Below are 19,580 nucleotides of genomic sequence, written 5' to 3'. Positions count from 1 at the left end.
TCTAACTTTAGGGGAAATGTTTCCATGGCAAAGATAAAAAAATTTTTTGATAAATCTTTTTATACATTTTTCCATAATTACTCTCATAGCTTAGAAATGATCTTCTAAGAGTTGTGTGATGTAGCCGTTGCTAGGGAAATTTGCTTTTTAGTGAGCAGCAGTTTTGCAAAGTGGATGCATTTCCTCTCTTACTGATGAGTGTGTAAATGGTACCTCTATTATGCTTCCATATTTTGGAAACAACTTGAATTATTTGCTTAGGACAGCAGACACCTGCTTTATAAAAATTGGAGCAGATAGGCTCCTAGAATGTCTTATATATATGCAACTTGTGCTGAATATTTCCAAAGTGCATTTGCTGTTTCTTGTTAGAAGACACTTTTCACTTGTTAATGGCAGAAATCATTGTTTAGAGTTAAAAAAAAAAATACTCTCCAGAAGGCTTAAGTGTGTTTGGTTGCACTGTGCCTTTCATTCTCCCCAGTCTCATGGTAAGAGTGGGGAACCTTCCTGTTTTGGGCTGGGAAGCAGACTGGAAGTCCTGCTTCATAATAGCAACCTGAATATTGTCATGCAAAGCTGAGTTGGGAGCAAGGCTGTTTCAGAGGCAATAACGTTTTCTTCCAGTTCACTGACCCACTAATTTCTATTCGCTTTAAACTGCTCTCGTATTTTTCAGAGGGAGAAAAAGCTATTTTCTACCACTTGCACTGTTCTCATCTTTGGCTTTGAACAAAAATCTTCCTGGATAACAAGGACTGGTCACCCTCTTGCTTTTAAAGGACAGCTGGTAATGGCTCCAAACACATGCAAATAGGGAGTATAGCTATTTCCATAAAAGATGGAGCCACAGGCCCTCTAATTAGATGGAGGAGAAAGATGGATTTAAAGAATTAGGAAAGGAAAAGGCCAGAGGAGGGAAAGCAGCTTGGGTAGCATAAAAGACTGACTGAGCAAAAAGACAATGTCCTCACATGGTTTGTTTGTTTTTTTAGTGTCTCCCTCCCTGAAAGTCCTTGGAAAGTTTCTAAATTTGATGGCTTCTTATGGTGCCACTGAAATGAAAGAATATTTTGCTGCTTATTAGTTTAAATTTGCAAGAAGGCCTCTCCTGATATGATTATACAAGATTGTGCATGACTTTTTTCTTTCTATTAAATCATTTACTCTTTTTTTTTTCCCCCCTTGGAAGTTTTGTTCCTCTTGACAATCTTCCTTAAAAGGATTTAAGCTGTATTAGCACTGGGTATTAAATGCATGGTTTTAAATCTCAGTTAATCCAACTTGAAGCTTTTTTTTAAAAAAGTAAAGAATATACTTTCTTAATGTAACAGTTTCAAGCTGAGTTGGCATTCTGGCTGTGGCATGTGTAAGGGAGAATAGAAAGGAAGGCAGTATTTCGAAAATATATCTTATGCAAGATTACCAAGGGGGTTCTAATGTACACGGAATGAGAGCCAACTTTTCCAATAAGTTACTGTGAATGTAATAGGGGCGTTCTCTGTGGGAGTGATGAGGTTATTGTCCCTTTTTTCCATTTCTGTATTGAGAATATGAATTACCTGCTTCTAGGGAATGGTGAGAAAAGATTTTTCCCGAGTTACATATCAGAATAAAGTTTCTATTTTCGATGGGCTTTGAAATACTTTTCTTTTTAAACTAAACTCCAAACTGTACTTGGATTTCATGAGATTTTTCCATTAATGTCCTCTTCTGTGAAGATTTGTCTCTTTTACCTAATTTCTTTCTTTCTTTATTATGTATTTAACTAGAGGCCCCGTCCCTAGGCCTGGCCTGTGATCAGGGCCATCTTCCCCAGCTGCCCGCAGCCGGGCCCGCCCCCTACCGCCACCCACCCCCGGTTCCCTGTTCGCCATCAGGCAATCAGAGCCTGCCGGTGGGGAAAGGGACCAGAGGTGGTCAGTGCCCCTCATAGTGAGTGGTCCAGCGGTCATTCTGGTTGTTCTGCCGTTAAGGTCAATTTGCATATTACCCTTTTATTATATAGGATAGAGGCCTGGTGCATGAGTGGGGGCCGGCTGGCCTGCCCTGAAGGGGGACCCAGATCGGGGTGGGGGTCCCCACTGGGGGCGGGGCTGGCCACAGGCAGTTTGCAGACTGGCCATGCCCCTGGCTTTGTCAGGAAAGACGTCCTGAAGACGTACAGTCTCTCTGGTCTAATTAGCATATTACCCTTTTATTAGTATAGATATTTTTTATATCAGTATGGATTTATATATACTTATTTTATACTCCAATACTGCTTTATTTCATTGCTCCAAATATTCCACCTTTGGCAATTTGGAGCTCTTTCAGGTAGATTTCTGTGTCCCTTTGACATAACCCTGTCCTTTTGTTGTTGTTCATTTTTTAGCACTTCCTTACATTCTGGTACTACAAGATGCTTCACCTTAGATTCAACTGATAGGCAGTTTCTTGTGGAAGTCCTAGCAAACGAATATACATTATATTTATTTTTTAAATCACTTTGAAATTAGCAGTCTTGTGTGGGAGAAAGGCATCAATAATAGAATGAAATGATGGTGATAAATAGTAGGGGAAAATGTATAGAGGGTGCAAAGACATCAAACAAGGGAATTGGATCCCATCTGAGTTAGTATGAGGGGAAGAAAGGAGTAGCAAGTAAGTTTTCATTGAGGAAGTAACATTTGAGCCGAGAGCTGAGAAACCAGAGGCCAGAGCACAGATGACAAGGGTGGAGAATCCAAGGTGAGGTAGGCAAGTGTATTACTAAAAAGAGATCTTCTCTTGTCAGTAACATATTGATTCACATATCAGTAATGATTCTCTTAAACAGTGGCTTTCAAATTGTGCTCCCAGAATCCTAGGTGTACACCATTGCCAGGGCCTGGCTCTGGGAAGCCGCACCCACCTCAACCTGAGCATTAATCTGAAAGACTCTACTTTAGCCCTGCCTGGGCAGTTCAGTGGTTAGAGCATCTTCCCAATAAGCCAAGGTTGTGGATTTGATCCCCAGTCAGGGCACATACAAGAAGCAATCAATGAATGCATGAATAAATGGAACAGCAAATCCAGATCTCTCTCTCTTTCTCTCAAAATCAATTTAAAAATTATTTTTTTAAAAAAGACTGCTTTTATTGTGAAGCTTCTCTTAAAATTTTACGTAAAAGGTTCTAACCAGAAATATTTTGAAAACTTCTCTTCTGCAACATGCTTTTTATGTTCTACAACAGGATACATACACGCTCATCCATTATATAGGTGTGTTTTACTTTATTTATCATTCCACCATAGCTGAATATTTAAGTTGGTTTTGATGTTTCACTAACACACAACTCTAATGAGCTTCTCTATTCAGGAATTTGTATGCATATATAACTTCTTTGTACAGTATAACTGGTTCTTTCCTCAGAATTATTTCCATGTGCAACTGACCTCCATTTCTAGGAGTGGATCAAAGTTGTATTAGTTACAATGCTGCACATATACCTCCCTGAAATTTAGTGGCATAAAGTAGAAATAATTCTTTATTATTGGGTCAGGGGTCCAGGAGTGGCTAGGCAGGGTCTTGCATGTGGTTGTTGTCAGTTGTTGGCTGAGGTTGGAATCATCTGAAGGCCTGGCCTACTCCATGGTGGCTCATGCACATGGCTGGTGATTTGTGCTTGTTATGTATAGGAAGGCTTTGTTCCTCTCCACCGGGATCTCTCTACAGGGCTGAGTATCCTCACACGTGGCAGCTGACTTCCCCAGTACAAAACACTTAGGAAGCCTGACTGAAGTTGCAATGCCTTTTACCACACAAAGGAAATCACATACTGTTATTTCCATCATTTTCTGTTGGTCATTGTGGTAAGCAGAATAATGATCCCTTAAAGATGACCTAAGAAAATGGAACTAGTGAAGATGTTATCTTTCATGGCAAAAGGAATGTTACTGCAGACATTATTAAATTAGGATTTTGAAATGAGTAGATTATTTGGATTATCCAGTTGGGTCCAATGTAATCACAAGGGTTCTTATGAGTAAAACAAAGAGGCAAGAGAATTAGAATCAGAGAAGGTGATGTTTCTACAGAAGCAGATATTGGAGTGATGTGATTGGTGAGGTGGCCTGAGCCAAGGAATGTAGGCAGCCTCTAGAATATGGAAAAGGTGAGGAAAGAAATCCTCCCTGAGAGCTTACTGCTGACACCTTGATATTAGCCTGGTGTGATCTATTTTGAGTTTCTGATCTCCAAACCTCTAAGATAATAGATATGTGTTGTTTTAAACCACTAGATCTGTAGTGATTTGTTACAGCAGCGAAACAATGCTAATACAGCCTCACATCCATGATTCATTGTGGGAGGGGACTACACAAAAGAGTGAATATCAGGTGGTTAGGATCATTTAGAGCCATTTCAGATGTCACAAAGGGTATGCCTACTTTTAAGGTTTTCAGGTCTATATTGTCAAATTGTCCCTTAGGAAGAGCCTATGAATCTCTGCAACCAGAAATTTAGATAAATACAGATTCCGTGAAATCAGAGAAGGTATTGCTGTCAGTTAGACAGACCTGAGCAGAGCAAGGACGATGGGCCAGGTACAGAAACTCACCAGGGCCAAAAGACCCAGATGCCTAGCAAGGGGCAAAACTGGGAAAACAAGAACCTCACCCCCAGGGTAACCTAGCATATCACTGATCATGTGGTTTGGACCCCTGGCTTTTCATGTTGCTAGTCATGCGGTTTAGACCCCCTGACCTTTTCCTCCCAAAGATAACATCTAGGCCTCAGTTGTATTTCAGCTTCAGGCCCAGAAAAGCAGCAAAACCAGGTAAGTGACGCCATGGCTGCTTCAGGACCAGCTGCATTGACTAATGACCCCCTGCCCTGGCACTGACCAATCAGTAGTGGCCAGAACCCTGAGAGAGCACACCTGGGAAGCTGATGAATATTCTATTGAGACCTCCCCAGAGACCGCCCCTAAGATTTCCACCAGAGAGAGAGAAATACGCTCAGGATGAAGGATCCAGCCACTTTCTCCCCTGTAGGAGCACACCCACGCCATTATTTTCCCGTTCTTTCTTCCCTCTAAGGGACCACACGAGACTTGCAACCAGGGGGCAGACTTGCAATCAGGGGGTGGCAGTTCATCCTAGGCTAACCCCCTTTTCTCTGACTTCCCAGTGAGCCAAAGCAGCCAGGCCTAGGCTCTCCTTCACTTCTTCCATGTACCTTCCTTGTTTCATGGTCGTAAGTATGTTTTTGCTGTGGCCAATAAATTCTTACTTTGCTACACTTTGTCTCTTGATTGAAACCTTTCCTTCAAGAAGAGAAGAACCGAGGTGTTGTCGTCTTGCCGGTAATAGTGTCTTTCAAATGACCAATCTTTCTAGCTCATGAATCTTCTTGTGGAGGAGAGTATAATGGGGGGAAATGGGTTATTTAATTGTCTAGGTATCTTGCCTCCTGACACAGTGGAAGAGTAGGTAGCAAATGGGAGATTTATAGCTGAAGTACTTATCTCTGCTGCTTGAGGCCATTTCCCCCCTACCAATTTATTCTGATCAATAAAAGTAAATTCCTAGTTGCAATTCTACAAATATATTTTCACCTAATAGCATTTGAGCATCATGTCAGACTTTAAAGCCATGAGATTCTTAAATATAGCTGAATTTTTTTTAAAAAGTATTATTCTGAGATTTGTCTCTCAAGCAAGTGAACATTTCCAACAAGAGGAGCTTAAAATAAAGACAGGTGTGTTTAAGAGGAGACAAGGTTATTTCCACAGAAGCTAAGCTGAGCAAAGTCTCTGCTGGGGAAAATTTAAAAATGCTTGCTTACCTCTGGGCTGGCGGCGTGGTTCAGTGGTTGAACGTTTACCTATCAACCAGGAGGTCATGTTCGATTCCAAGTCAGAGCACATGCCCGGTTGTGGGCTGGATCCCCAGTGTGAGGGATACAGTGTGAGGTGTACAGCCAATCAATGATTCCCTCTCATCATTGATGTTCTCTCTCTCTCTCTCTCTCTCTCTCTCTCTCTCTCTCTCTCTCTCTCTCTCTCCTCTCCTTCTCTGGAATAAAAAAATATGTAAATGAGGAAAGATTTATTTTTCCTACAGAGTATCTACTGCCTAACAGAGAAATGCTGAGCAGGGGTCTTTCTCATTTTGGAAATAAATTTTTTTTCTGGAAGTTATAAAATGCTTTAAAATTAATTAAACCAAAAATGGAAATATGCCAGTAAGCAGATGCTATTTCCAATAAGATCCCTCCTGTGCTTTCTTAGGCTTTCCCCAATAAACTCATACAATTCCTGTCAGAGGTGATTTAGAGACCATTTAGTTCCCTTTATTTTACAAATGAGGGATCTGAGGTCTAGAAGCTTGATCTGCCATGAGAACTCAGAATATGTGATGAGTACCAGACCAAGTGACAGACTGAAAAAGAATGTTTTTATTTATCATTCCAGCGGCTTTGGGGTTCTTTACTTTTTATATTTTATCTCTTCCCTTGAAATCTATACTGTGGGGGTATGGATGAAATAAAATTGGGTAGATAATTCATGAAGCTGATTAAAGGGTATGTGGAGATCTATTATATAATACTCTCTATTTCAGTATATGTTTGGAATGTTCTATAAAAAGTTTAAGACAGCAATCTTACAGACAAATATACTATTGGACAAATAAATATACAATATACTATCGGATAAGTGGGCAGATCTCAGAGTTTCCCTGCAGTTGTTGACTCAACAGTGTAAACAGGCAAGGGACATAATGTGGGAAGCCCAGAGTTCAATGTGAGGACCCTCTGTCAGCAAATGGCTGCTAGACTCTTATTATTCATAAAATTCGGTTGACCCTAGGAAGTCCATCTCGGCAAGTAAATTCCTTCCAGGGGTTCACATCAAATGAATCTTCCTTCTCGGGTTCCACAACTACTCAGCCAATTAAAAAGAGGCACCCTTCCCCCAGGTGGAGGCTGCCCCAGGCCAACTTGGTAAAGCTTGGTGGGCAGAGTGTAGTTTCAGTGCCTACTTTTCCCTGGGCCCAGGGCCTGTCTTTAATGACTCATCTGCAGCAGATGAATGAGAAATTACTCTGGTTTAGGTTGCTGATTTTTTTTTTTTTTTTGCCAAAATTACATCCTTTTAAACTTGAGAGTTGTGGTGGTTAATTTTATGTGTCAGCTCAACTGGATCATGGAGTGCCCAGTTATTTGGCTGAACATGATTTCAAGGGGTGTCTGTGACTGTTTCTGGGTGAGATTAGCATTTGAATCTGTAGGCTAAGTAAAGCAGATTGTCCTCCCGAATGTAGAAGAAAGAATTCTCTCTCTCTCTCTCTCTCTCTCCTCCCCCCCCCCCCCCCCGCCCTTTCCTTTCCCTCTCCTCTCTCTGAGTGACTGAACTAGGACATCAATGTTCTGTTGCTCTCAGACTGGACCTATGTCATCATGGATGCTCCCGGTAGAGCTTGCCAAGCAGAGCACCCGCTGCTTCTCAGGCCTTCACACTGGGAATGGAACTACACCAATAGGCTCTCCAGGGACTCCAGCTTGCAGATGGCATGTTGTGGGACTTCTCAGCCTTCCTAATCATGTGAGTACATTCCTTATAATAAATCATTCATATATATATATATATATATATATATATATATATATATATATATATATATATGTCTTGGTTCTGCCAGTCTTCCCATTCTCTTTGTTTCAGGCCACATGTCTACAATGTACCTTAGTGTGCCTAAGGCTCCTCTGGAAATTCCATGTAGTCATAGCCATCCTGGGAGGGATGTTTTCTAAGGGAGGGTCAAGGAGCAGAATTTTTTATTTAGTCACTTTAGAAATAGATCATATTCCAAAAACTATTAAGAGTTCCTACACATTTTAAATTAAGAGATTTGAAATTATTAAAGAAAGAATACAGATTTCATTAAAACTTTATTTATATATTTGATTTATTCATCCATTTATTGAGTGCCAGGTACTGAACTAAGTGCTGTGGAGAAAACAGAGAAGCTTAAGATATTGTCCACGCAATCAAGGCTCTTACAGCTTAATAACAAACATAGGCAAATACAAACATATTGTGATACAAGATACAGTGGCCTAATAAGCAAGTTCCAAGTGCTACAGCCGTTCAGATAAAGGAGAGATCTCTTCCTGTAGTAGGACCTAGGAAAGTTTGATGGAAATGACTTTTTAAAAAATATTTTTAATTTATTTTTTACAGAGAGGAAGGGAGAGGGATAGAGTTAGAAACATCGATCAGCTGCCTCCTGCACACTCCCTGCCCACAACCAAGGTACATGCCCTTGATCGGAATCAAACCTGGGACCCTAGAGTCCTCAGGCCGACGCTCAATCCATTGAGCCAAACCGGTCAGGGTGATGGAAATGACTTTTGAACTAAGATTGGAGAATGAAGAATGAATTGGATGACAATGCAATAGAGAGAAAATTGCAAAGCACAAACAGTATTGGGGGTGGGTTAGTGGTCTGATTTAACTGAAGCACAGCTTATAATGATGAAAATGATAATGAGAAAAATTGTTTACTGAGTACCTACTATGTGCATGCATTGTTTCTAATCTACAAACCCTACAAGATAGGCATCATTATTCCCTTTACAGATGAAAAGATCTTCATCTTCGAGAAGTTAGGTAACTTGCCCACAGTTACTTAGCTGTTAAGTGGTCTGTGCTGGGAGTCCAATGGAGTTCTAGCCGACTCATAAGCCAGTGTTCTTTCTACTGTCCTACTACTATCCTGAACTTGTGTATGTGGAGGAGAAAATGGGGAATATTTCAATTATGCAGTGGATTGTGTAGGGTAAGAGAGAGGAAGCACAGGCACAAAAAGCATATGCTTGGATTGAAAATGACTTGTTAGATGGTGTTTCTCTGGCAAAGGAATGCTCATAGCTAAGTGACACTATAAAAAAATAATGATGATGACAATAAGTAGGTGTCATTTATTGAATGTCAAAAATAGGCCAAAAATTATATAATCTCTGATGCTTACAACTATATGAAGCATATGTGGTTTGTTACCTGATGTAGTGGAAAGAGCTGAGTGTACAGCCAGACAGAACTGGGTTCAAGTGCTGCCTCTTCCCCTTTCGAGTTATTGAGCTCTAGGCAGGTTCTTTACTATTTATGAGCCTCAACATCATCTACTATAAAATGGGCTATATACATATATCATCGAGTTCTTGTGCATGTTAGGGAAAAATTTTAAACAACTTAGAATGCATTTTATAACAAAAGCAGAAGACTTGGGTAATAGAAATAAAATTCTAATAGAGAGGCAAGGGTATCTCTGAGCATGTCTAAATGACAAACATAATAGTATGATGAAAATATGAATAATCATAGTATCAAAATTGAACCTACTGTAATAAAGGTTTTTCTTTCCTTTACAAAAAGAATTATGTGCCAGGACAGGCAACTGAGGATATGAGTGTGAATTTAAATAGTCTAAGAGGGTTCATAGCAGTATAAATAATAGGAAAATATACCTAAAATTATTGATTGTAGAACCTCTTGAAAAATACAGCTCATTCTTATTTATATTAATATACGCTTTTGCATTCATTGTATTAATGCAGTACTGTCTGGATTTTTAATGACAGTTTTTAATTTCTTTTTTCTTAAAAAATTCAGTACACCAAAAGTAGGTCATGCTGTGCATAGATTTCTTTTCCTAGCGTGATGTGTGCTTACATAGTAGATTGAGAATTGAATCCTCTGAATGAAAAATGGATGATTCTGACATTTATTTTGAACACCAGAAATATCATAAACATATTTATTGAAAGTCTTGCTGTGGTTGTTTTGAATGTAATATTCTTGCAACAAAACAAAACAAAACCCACTTGTCTAGAAAGCTTTGTTTTTAATAGACTCTTCTAATTGAGACTCTTGTGTGGAAACCTCCCAGAGGGAAATCCTGTAAACGGTGGAAGCAGGGAGGGGTGTACAGCATGCCAGATAATTTCACCTTATTGAAGCCCTACCCCCTAACGCTTTCATTGATCGCTTATCCTATCCTGGGACACTGGACCTCGATGAACTTATAAAAAAACAAAGAAACAAACAAACAAAAAAATAACACCAAACAACAAAAACATTTGGAACAACTTTTAAGCATATACAATTGGCAGAGTTTTTAGAATGTATTTATGTTCATCTCATAAAGCTTCAAATAACTACTACGTACTCCTGGAACATATTGTGAAGAACTCTGCTGAACTATCAAGTTACCAGATTTGTAAAGCAGGGGGGCGGGGAAAGACCAAAATTGCAGAAGTATTTTTTTCAAAGGAGTTAATTTCAGGACACTAGGCATAGTGTTGAAACATAAGTACATCCTACAAAGCATTTCTTCAGTCTTTCCCTGGAGTAACCTATGACAAGGTATAGTTTCAAATGTTGAATAAATGCTTGCAATAAACTGATTAGTCTATCCTTGCCCTGTAATCTAAAGCTGGCTAATTTGATTCAACATAGACACATATAAATGGTACAATATCATTTATTGCTCTTGTATTCATTGTTCTTATATTAGTATTCAGGTATTTCCAAGTCTTTAAAAATATCTATACATCTTAACCATAGAATTTATCCTATTTGATGAATTTGCCCCCTGTTAGTAGTCATAAATTAAGATGCACTAAATGTGCAAAAATGGTTGCAGTAACACTATTTACAACAGTAAAGATATTGGAAAAATCCTAAGTATCTAATAATAGGAGAGTGCTTATATACTTTAGATTCATAAGTTGAAATATTATGCAGCCATAAAAAATGGGGGTTTTTAATGATAGTTAACAATTTCAGAAAATTCTTAGAGTTTGATGTACAGATTATAATTAAAACTAGAGGCCTGATGCACGAATTCATGCACAGGTGGGTACCCTAGATCTGGCCAGCGATCAGGGCTGATGGGGCCAGGCTGATCGGGGCCTGCAGGCCGGGGGAGGGACGGGGGTGGGACTGCTGGGGGTTGGCCAGCCCGGGGGAGGGACCCCAGGAGGTTGGCCGCTGACCCTGAGGAGGGAGCCAGACCTCGGCTCCCCTGGGAAAGAGCCACGTCTCCTGCCATTCACCCCCGGTTCCCCGTTCCACCCAGGCCCCAAAGGCCCCGGTGGGTTTGGGAGAGGAGGTGATGGTCGCTGGGCCAAGCGTGGAAGAAATGGATGCTGGACGCCGATTCCGTGGTTGGCACCCTGCCACTGTGCAGTTCCCCGCTTGCCCCCCTCCTCCTTCTCTCATCACCGCACCACCACTGTGATGGGTGGGCGGCCCCTGGGGAAGGGAGAGGATGGGATCAAGACAAACCCTTGTGTTGAGGGCTGACTTTCAAAAGATCATAGCAAGGGAGCTGCTCAGCTACATTCAAAACCCTGACCCAGAAGCAGGTTGTCTACAAGTAGTTTAGCACCAGGGGCCGATGGGGGCTGATCGGCCAGGGGAGGGACCACGGGCGGTTGGCCAGCTGTGAAAGGTTGGCTGCGGGAGCACACTGACCATCAGGGGCCAAATCCTGCATTGAGTCTCTGCCCCCTGGTGTTCAGTGTGTGCCATAGCGACTGGTCAATTGGTCGTTCCAGTCATTCTGGTCATTCAGTAGTAATGTTCGCTTGGGCTTTTATATATATAGAAGATTATATATACAGTATCTGCCCAAATTGTAAAACATGTCAAAATATGTTTGCATCAAAATTATTGGAAGAAATACATCAAACTACTATTATAACTGCCTACTTGGGGGCATTGGGATTTTGAGTAATTTGGTTTTTTCCTCATTCACTCACTCACTGATTCATTCATTCATTCATATAGCAAGTCTTTATTGAAAAACCAAACATGTGATAGGCACTATACAGAGCTATACATTCAATAATGAGCAAAAATAAAATAGCTTCTGTCATCATTGTGGAGAAGACATGTTGATTAAAAAAACACACATACAAATAAATGTAAAATTACAACTGTGATAAGTCATAAGAAGAAAGGCAACTATAAGAGCATGTAATAGGGAACCCAGGATAATTTGTGTTTTAGTTCATTAAAGAACTGACAAGTACTCTAAAACTTAAGGTGTAGGCAGGAGATTTGAGCAGGTGCATGGGGGAGGAAGATTGGAAGAGCATTCCTTTGCAAAGCACCAGCTCTACAAAGTCCCTGTAGTAGGATGAAGCATGGAATCGTTAAGTGAAGGGGGCTCGAGTACTGTGGTGGGGGAAGAGGGGTTAGGAAGCATAATATAAAATTTATGTTTTTAAAATTTCACCTCTTCTGCAGTGCAAAGAAAGAGAGTGAAAGAAGGAGAAGCAGAATCAGAGAGCCAGCTGAGGGATTGTCGCCGTAGTACAGGTAAGTTAGGATGACATATCGGAATGCGGAGGTGAAGGTGGAGTCAGAGAGTCCATTGGATGGAATCAAGATATATTTAGGAAGTAACAATAAAATGGACTTAATGAGCTATATATGGGGATGAAGGATTAGGGAAAACTGAAGAGGACTCCTAGGTTTCTAGCTTAAGCAACTGGTTGAAAGGTAGCGCCAGTCATTGAGTTAAGCACTTGGGAAGAGAGTTAGACTTGAGGGGAGATTATGTGTTTGGCTTAAGGCATGTTAATATAAGATGGCTTTGAGACATTCAAGTGGAGTAAATAGTAGGCAGTGGATTTATGGGTCTTAAACTTAGAAAAGTCTCAGTTCATTCACTCTTTTATCGCTAGTGGCTGGAATACTGTAGGCATTTAATAAATATTTACAGAATGAAGGAATGGGCTGGAGAAGGTAAATTTGTGAGCAATTGGCTTATGGTTGATAACTGGATTCCTATTGGGTAAAATTCTTAAGAGAAGAGTATAGAATAAGAAGAAAAGATGACTTTGAAAACCTCATAGAAAATCCTCCATTTAATGACTTTGAAGCAGGAGAAAGAACACAGAGAAGTAGTGAGGTTGCAAGAAAATTAGATGAGATGCTATTCTGAAAATCAGGAGGAAGAGATTAACCATGTAAATACTGCTAATAAAGCATATATAATAAGGATTTAAATATTGAAAATCATTGCTGAATTAGTAAGAACTATTTTGGTAAAGAGTAAATGGATGGTAAGGGGAAAAGGGTATAAGAATGTTATTTAAGTGGTGATGGTGGGGATCATAGAAGGTTATTTTCTTGTTTGTTTGGTTGGTTGGTTATTTATTTATTGCCAAGAATTTGACTTTGGCCCTAGCTGGTTTGGCTCAGTGGATAGAGCATCAGCCTGTGGACTGAAGGGCCCAGGTTTGATTCCAGTCAAGGGCACACGCCTGGGTTGTGGGCTAGATCCCCAGTGGTGGGTGTGCAAAAGGCAGCCGATCAATGATTCTCTCTCATCATTGATGTTTCTATCTCTCTCTCTAGCCTTCTCCTTTCCTCTCTAAAACCAATTTTAAAAAATATAAAAATATCCTATATAATAAAAGGCTAATATGCAAATTGTCCCCTTGACTGGGAGTTTGACCAGGGGTTCAACCAGGGGAAGGGGCCAGCTGGCCAACCACCCATGGTCCCTCCCCCTGGCCAGCCCCGCCCCCAAGTGTTCCTCTCACCCTGATCAGGGGCAGGGCTATCCAGCCAACCTCCCGTATCCCCTCCCCATGGCTGGCCCAGCCCCAATTGGGGCAGCTGGCCAGACCCCACCCATGCACGAATTCATGCACCAGGCCTCTAGAATATATATGTGTGTGTGTGTGTGTGTGTGTGTGTGTGTGTGTGTGTGTGTATGTATTAGGATATATATGTGTGTGTGTGTGTGTATATGCACACACACACATACACACACACACACATATATATATCCTAATATATAAAGAGCCAGAATCTGTACTGTCCAAAATGACCAAACGGATGACTGAACGCCAGTCTGTGCATGCAGCAGGCTCGGGTGGGCGGGGACTGGCGAGTGGGCTGAACTGCTGACCTCTTGGTCCCTCCTGGTTCATGGGCACCGCGGCAACCCAGCACTGACTGCCACCGCCAAGGCAGGTGCGATGCAATTGGTCTGGGGCCCCGCCATCTCCCCAAGATCGCCCCGCAGAGGGAGGCCCAGGCTACCTGGCCAGCGGCAGTGGGCAGGGCCTCCCTCTGTGGGGTGATCAATCGCGGGGCTCCTGGACTGTGAGAGGGCGCAGGCTGGGCTGAAGGACCCCCCCCCCCCCCCAGAGTGCATGAATTTCGTGCACTGGGCCTCATATATATATAGTGACTTTGGTTTAATCCCATTGGAAAAGATGGATTCAGATTGTGTGTGTGTGTGGGGGGGGGGGCCTGGTTTGAAAATACAAGAAAGATAAGAATTTATCTATACTAATAAAAGGGTAATATGCAAATTTCTCAGGATGCCCTCACAATAATGACCGAACAGCAGGCTGCATGGGGCGACCAGGCTGGCAGGGGTGGCAGTGAGGGGTGATCAGGCCAGCAGAGGGGGGCAATGAGGGGCGACCAGGCCAGCAGGGGGTGCAGTTAGGGGCAACTAGGCCGGCAGAGGGGGGCAGTTGGGGGAGACCAGGCCAGCAAGCAGGGGCAGTTAGGGGTGGGGAGATCAGGCTGGCAGGGGGGCAGTCAGGGGTGATAAGGCAGGCAGGCAGGTGAGCAGTTAGGAGCCAGGGGTCCCGGATTGTGAGAGGGATGTCCGACTGCCGGTCTAGGTCCGATCCCCAGGATCGGGCCTAAACCGGCTGTCGGACATCCCCCAAGGGGTCCCGGATTGGAGAGGTTGCAGTCTGAGCCTCTAGTTTATTACCATATTTTCTGGCGAATAAGACGATTTTTTAATCCAGGAAAATCTTCTCAAAAGTCGGGGGTCTTATATGCCGGAAAATACGGTATTTACAATTTGAAATTAAAGTGAGTTATTGCCAAATGATGGGTGGGTTACCGTATTTTCCAGCGTATAAGACCCCCAACTTTTGAGAAGATCTTCCTGGGTTAAAAGGTTGTCTTATACGCCGGAAAATACGGTATATAAATTTTCTGTGAAGGTCAGAGGAGATGAAATTCAATGCTATATGATTCCACTTGTTGGCCCCACTTCGCACATTTTCTCTTGTTCTATGACACCCTGTTTTACTAGTCAGTATTTCATGTGTGATCAGATTTTTACCTATAAGACTATAAGCTTATTATTGCCTGACCACACACTCAAAGAATAATTGTTGCATTAAAAGGAAATATGACACTTTCCAAGTGATATATGCTGCCTATTTAAGACTTTTAAAGGGAAGGACAAATAAAATAAATTTTAAAGCTAGAAGTGCTTGATGTTTACATAATTTTTCTTATTAAGTAACAATAAACTATCTAGCTGAGTATAAAGACATTAAATGCCCATCAATGCTGCTGTTATTTGGTGTTATTAAAACTACTATATTGCTATTCAATTTGCTATTATGCACAAAGCAAATTGATGTATACTGAAAATGTGTGTGTTAGCTACTTTCACACTCACAAGCAAATTCACATTGTGATAGAGTTAACCTGTTTCCAACAAATAATATAGTATACTTTAAAATAGTCAACAAATTTAACTCATCAATAGCTTATGTGCTTTTCAAAGGTGTCAAATATTTTTATTATGAGGAAATCTTTATACTGACAAAAAATTGAAGATCCCCACACTTATATTATGGTGATATGGGTTAGTAGCTATTGAATGAGAAGATACTTGGAAAGATATCAGATACCATAGAAATCTAATAGAAAAATTGAAGAATTTATAAAAACATAAATTTGATAGTATGTTCATTTGAAGGGTATATTTGTAGGTGGATACTAATTAGTTAGAATTTGGGAAAAGTAGCTGTTGAACTCCAATGTCAAGGGTGAATAGCTAACTCATAGCTTTCTAATGATAATTTTTAAATGAATTAATAGGGAAAATTACACTTTGGGAGATTTGAAATTAATAGCAAACAATGGCTTATTGGTTTCGAGGGAGAATTGTGTTATAGGTCCTTGTTGTTTCATTGAAAAAGGTTTAGAGCACAGCCTGTGTGGCTCAATGGTTGAGCATTGAACCATGAATCAGGAGGTCACCGTTCAATTCCCAGTAAGGGCACATGCCCAAGTGTCAGGCTCGATCCCCAGTAGGGGAAGTGCAGGAGACAGCCGATCAATGATTCTCTCTTATCATTGATGTTTCTCTCTCTCTCTCTCTCTCTCTCTCTCTCTCTCTCTCTCTCAAATCAATAAAAATATATGTAAAAGAAAAGACAAAAGGTTTCGTGTTGGGCATAGGATGATGAACAGACTGGGTGTGTGCAGGTATGTTGAGATAAGGTTGAAGTGATATGAGTCACATGAGGAAAAAGAAAATAAGACTATAAACTCCTGACTCCATTTTCCTTTTCATTTCCTTGACCAAGCCAGAGTTACTTCACTTTCATCCCCAAGCTGATTTGGTTTTTACAAGGTGATTCTTTATTTTGCACCATGATCCTATGCACTCTTGTATGTGCTATTTTCCAATTAATACAGAAAAATAAAGAACTGTGCTCTAGAAATGAGAAGAGTTAGAAAATTCAGAAGGTGATGTATATCACCTGTGCTTTTTTGAATGTTGAAGTATGGAGGGAAGGAAAACTGTATAATGGTATGATACGAATTTGTCCTTTTGTTGGTAATCCAGAACAGTTTCAGGCATGGCTATGTAGAATTCTGATTTATAATTCAGTTTGCAGGCTATGTAACTTACTAGTCTGAAAGAGAAAGATGCAAATTGACCGTATTTTCACGATGCCCACCAGCCAATCAGGAGTGAGTATGCAAATTAACCCAACAAAGATGGCAGGTTAATTTGCATACACAGGCGCCAAGCAACCGGGGGCAGGACACTTGCCCCAACCGCTCCGGGTCTCTGGGCAATGTGGGAAGGCAGAAAGGCGGCTCTGGGCGGAGCAAAGGTGGTGCCGGTAGCCAGGGGAAGGAAGGCCCATTTTTGCACGAATCTTCATACATTGGGCCTCTAGTTTAAAATAGGGGATCTGGAGTAAAAATGTTTCAGTTCAGATCTAGTCTGCCTCTTAATAACTGTGTGACCTTAAACATATTACTTGACCTCTAATATGTCTCAATTTTACAACATGGAGTTGTTTGAAGACTCAGTGACATAATCCATATAAAGCACTTGGGATAGTCGTTTCTGGGACTTAGAAAAGGCTCAACTAACATTAGTCATTGCTTTTATTATTCTTTCTCCTTAGTGAGAAATTACTAAAATAGCAATGTCAGTTTTTTTTATTTGCATAAAACTGCTCTTTGGCCCACTAGCATTAATTTTTTTATACATTTAACCAGTGGCTGTTCATATACATTAAATCATTACTGTGAGTGGATAAAAATCTGATTTCAGACATTGACCTAGTCCATGAGTAAGTCTGTTCATTTAAAGCTGCTAAACTTTCCCTACCCAATTTTTAGCTAGAATCATCAGAATCAGAACATATTCTTAGAAAAAGCACAGCTCCCTTCCACTATTTCTAAACCCTGAACTCCCAGCCACTATGCATTTTGACTCCTAATGATATCCAAAGACAGGGAAAAAGTTAGCTACTTTCCCCATGCCTTTTAGAGTGAAGTCATTATACCACAAGCAACAACAATTACTCAGAAATGAGCGACAACATTACAGAAATGATAACATTTTGTTTTTTTAAAAATTGTGGTGAATCAGAGTCAATATTCTTGGTCAAGCTTGAGATAATTTCCGAAGTATTACGCTATAGAGAAAGCAAATATTGATTGAAACCAAGAACAGAGCTTCAGGAAATTCTGCAGTGATTAGTTTTCATACTTTTTATTTAAACAATGGAGTAAGTATCATTAAAGTTAATTAGAAGTCAATACATTCTATGCAATACATCCCACTTGATTATGCACCCAACAATGAAATGTCTAATTACATAAGTGCAAACTGTCCTCCATTAACATTAATGCCCAGTCAACCTATCTACTAGTATTTACATTTTATACAATGTGTCATATAGTAATGATTGTATTAACCATTCATTAATTATACTGATTGTATTAGTCATGAATTAATTATTAATCATTCTCAAACAATGGAATGTTAAAATTCTTGAACAGTTTGAAAAGCCTTTATGTACAACTCGCAGTCATTCACTATGAATTTGGGCAATGAATCTATTGTAGATGGGTTTACTGAAGTCCATAAATTTTAGATGTCTTTCTTTATGCCAAGTAGAGTTTATCAGTGGCCAGAGATGACAACAGTTTTCTGTGCAGTTATAGCATTACAGAGTCATACACCCAGTTCACATTCAATTCGCTTTTATGTCAAACCCTTCCAGAGGATATTGAGCTTAGCGAACTTTTGGTGTGGATGATCTAGAAGTTGGCAGAGGAATGTGGTATAGACATCATAGTTTGGGTTAACAAGCCCTTTGCAGTGGCTCTTATTGATCACTTTCATTTGCCAAATTGCTTGTTGGAGCAATCCTTGTACTGAGGCAAGGATGGAGAGATAAAGATACATTTATCTCATGTAAAAAAACTCAATTAAACAGTACAAATTGGGGGGCAGAGAGCACAGAAGTAATTAAAATCCTCAGGTGATCCTGAAGTTTCAGCTTATTCCTCTTCCAAATCTCTTGCAGAGCTACAAAGATAAAGTGAAAGGGATTGACTTATATATCACCATGACCTTTCTGTCTACACAATGACGAAGAAGGTAATGAACAGTGAAACTGAGAAAGAGTAGGCAGCAGAGGGAACAAAAAAACAAGGCTCAAGTACACAAGGCTTAGTGTAATCAAGACTTGACTGCTTTTGAATAATCTCTTTCCAAATTAGAGGAGGGTGATATGTCCAATTTTTATTTCTGAAAAACTAAACACACCCCTCATGCCCTAAAATGCACATAATCCACACCCTTCTAAAGCGACCCGATTACCTTACGCAGAATTTTTTCCATTAGTGAAGGAGCTTTCATTGCTTTGGGGCAAGGAGGCAGACATGACGAGAGAATGTGGTCTGGTACCGGGTTATAAAATGCAGCTGTGCCTTTGTTTTTTAAGACACACCGAGCAAAGAACACGATAGCAGACCCTCTTGCCTAAAGTGACAGAATCACGAGACTCCAGACAAACACACTGGGGAAGATAGAACAAATGGTTACTATCACAGGTACTAGACATTTCCCTTCAAAAGTCAATGTTAAAATCTGGGTTAGTGTAAAGCAGAGGTAGAGACTCTGAAACAATGAGAAGAATAAAGAACAGAGATGATTTTGCTGAGGGTTCTTGTTTTTCATATTCCCTCTAACTCATTTATGAGGATTGCATTTTTGTAATGTGCCTATTGTGAAACTGTGTGTGGGGGTGCGTTGTGTGTGGGTGGTGTTTGTTATCGATATGCGTGTGGGTGAGTAGTGGCTGACGATGTGTGGGGGTGTGGCAGTTGGTGGTGTATGTGCTAGTTGTTGTGGTGTGTGAGCAGGGTGGTTCTTGTGTATATGTGGGAGGGGCTGTTGTTGTTGGGTGTGTGTGTTTGGTGGGACGTGTGCATTTAGCTTCTGTCCAGGAA

At 40.6% G+C, this 19,580-nt stretch overlaps 1 long non-coding RNA gene across 1 annotated transcript in view; it reads left to right on the top strand.

Moving 5' to 3' along the window:
• Window positions 1-7,344: 7,344 nt before the first annotated feature.
• LOC307108761 overlaps window positions 7,345-19,580 on the top strand; it is a 30,837-nt gene continuing 18,601 nt past the window's right edge. Inside the window, exons 1-2 of the long non-coding RNA XR_013814340.1 lie at window positions 7,345-7,568; window positions 12,282-12,353. This is a non-coding gene — a long non-coding RNA (uncharacterized lncRNA). The remainder of the gene's footprint in view (window positions 7,569-12,281; window positions 12,354-19,580) is intronic.

This window comes from Cnephaeus nilssonii, assembly GCF_951640355.1.
Source record: "Cnephaeus nilssonii genome assembly, chromosome: 2".
NCBI lineage: Eukaryota > Metazoa > Chordata > Mammalia > Chiroptera > Vespertilionidae > Cnephaeus > Cnephaeus nilssonii.
The sequence above is the reverse complement of the archived record's forward strand: the minus strand, read 5'-3'. Positions and strand labels throughout refer to the sequence as shown.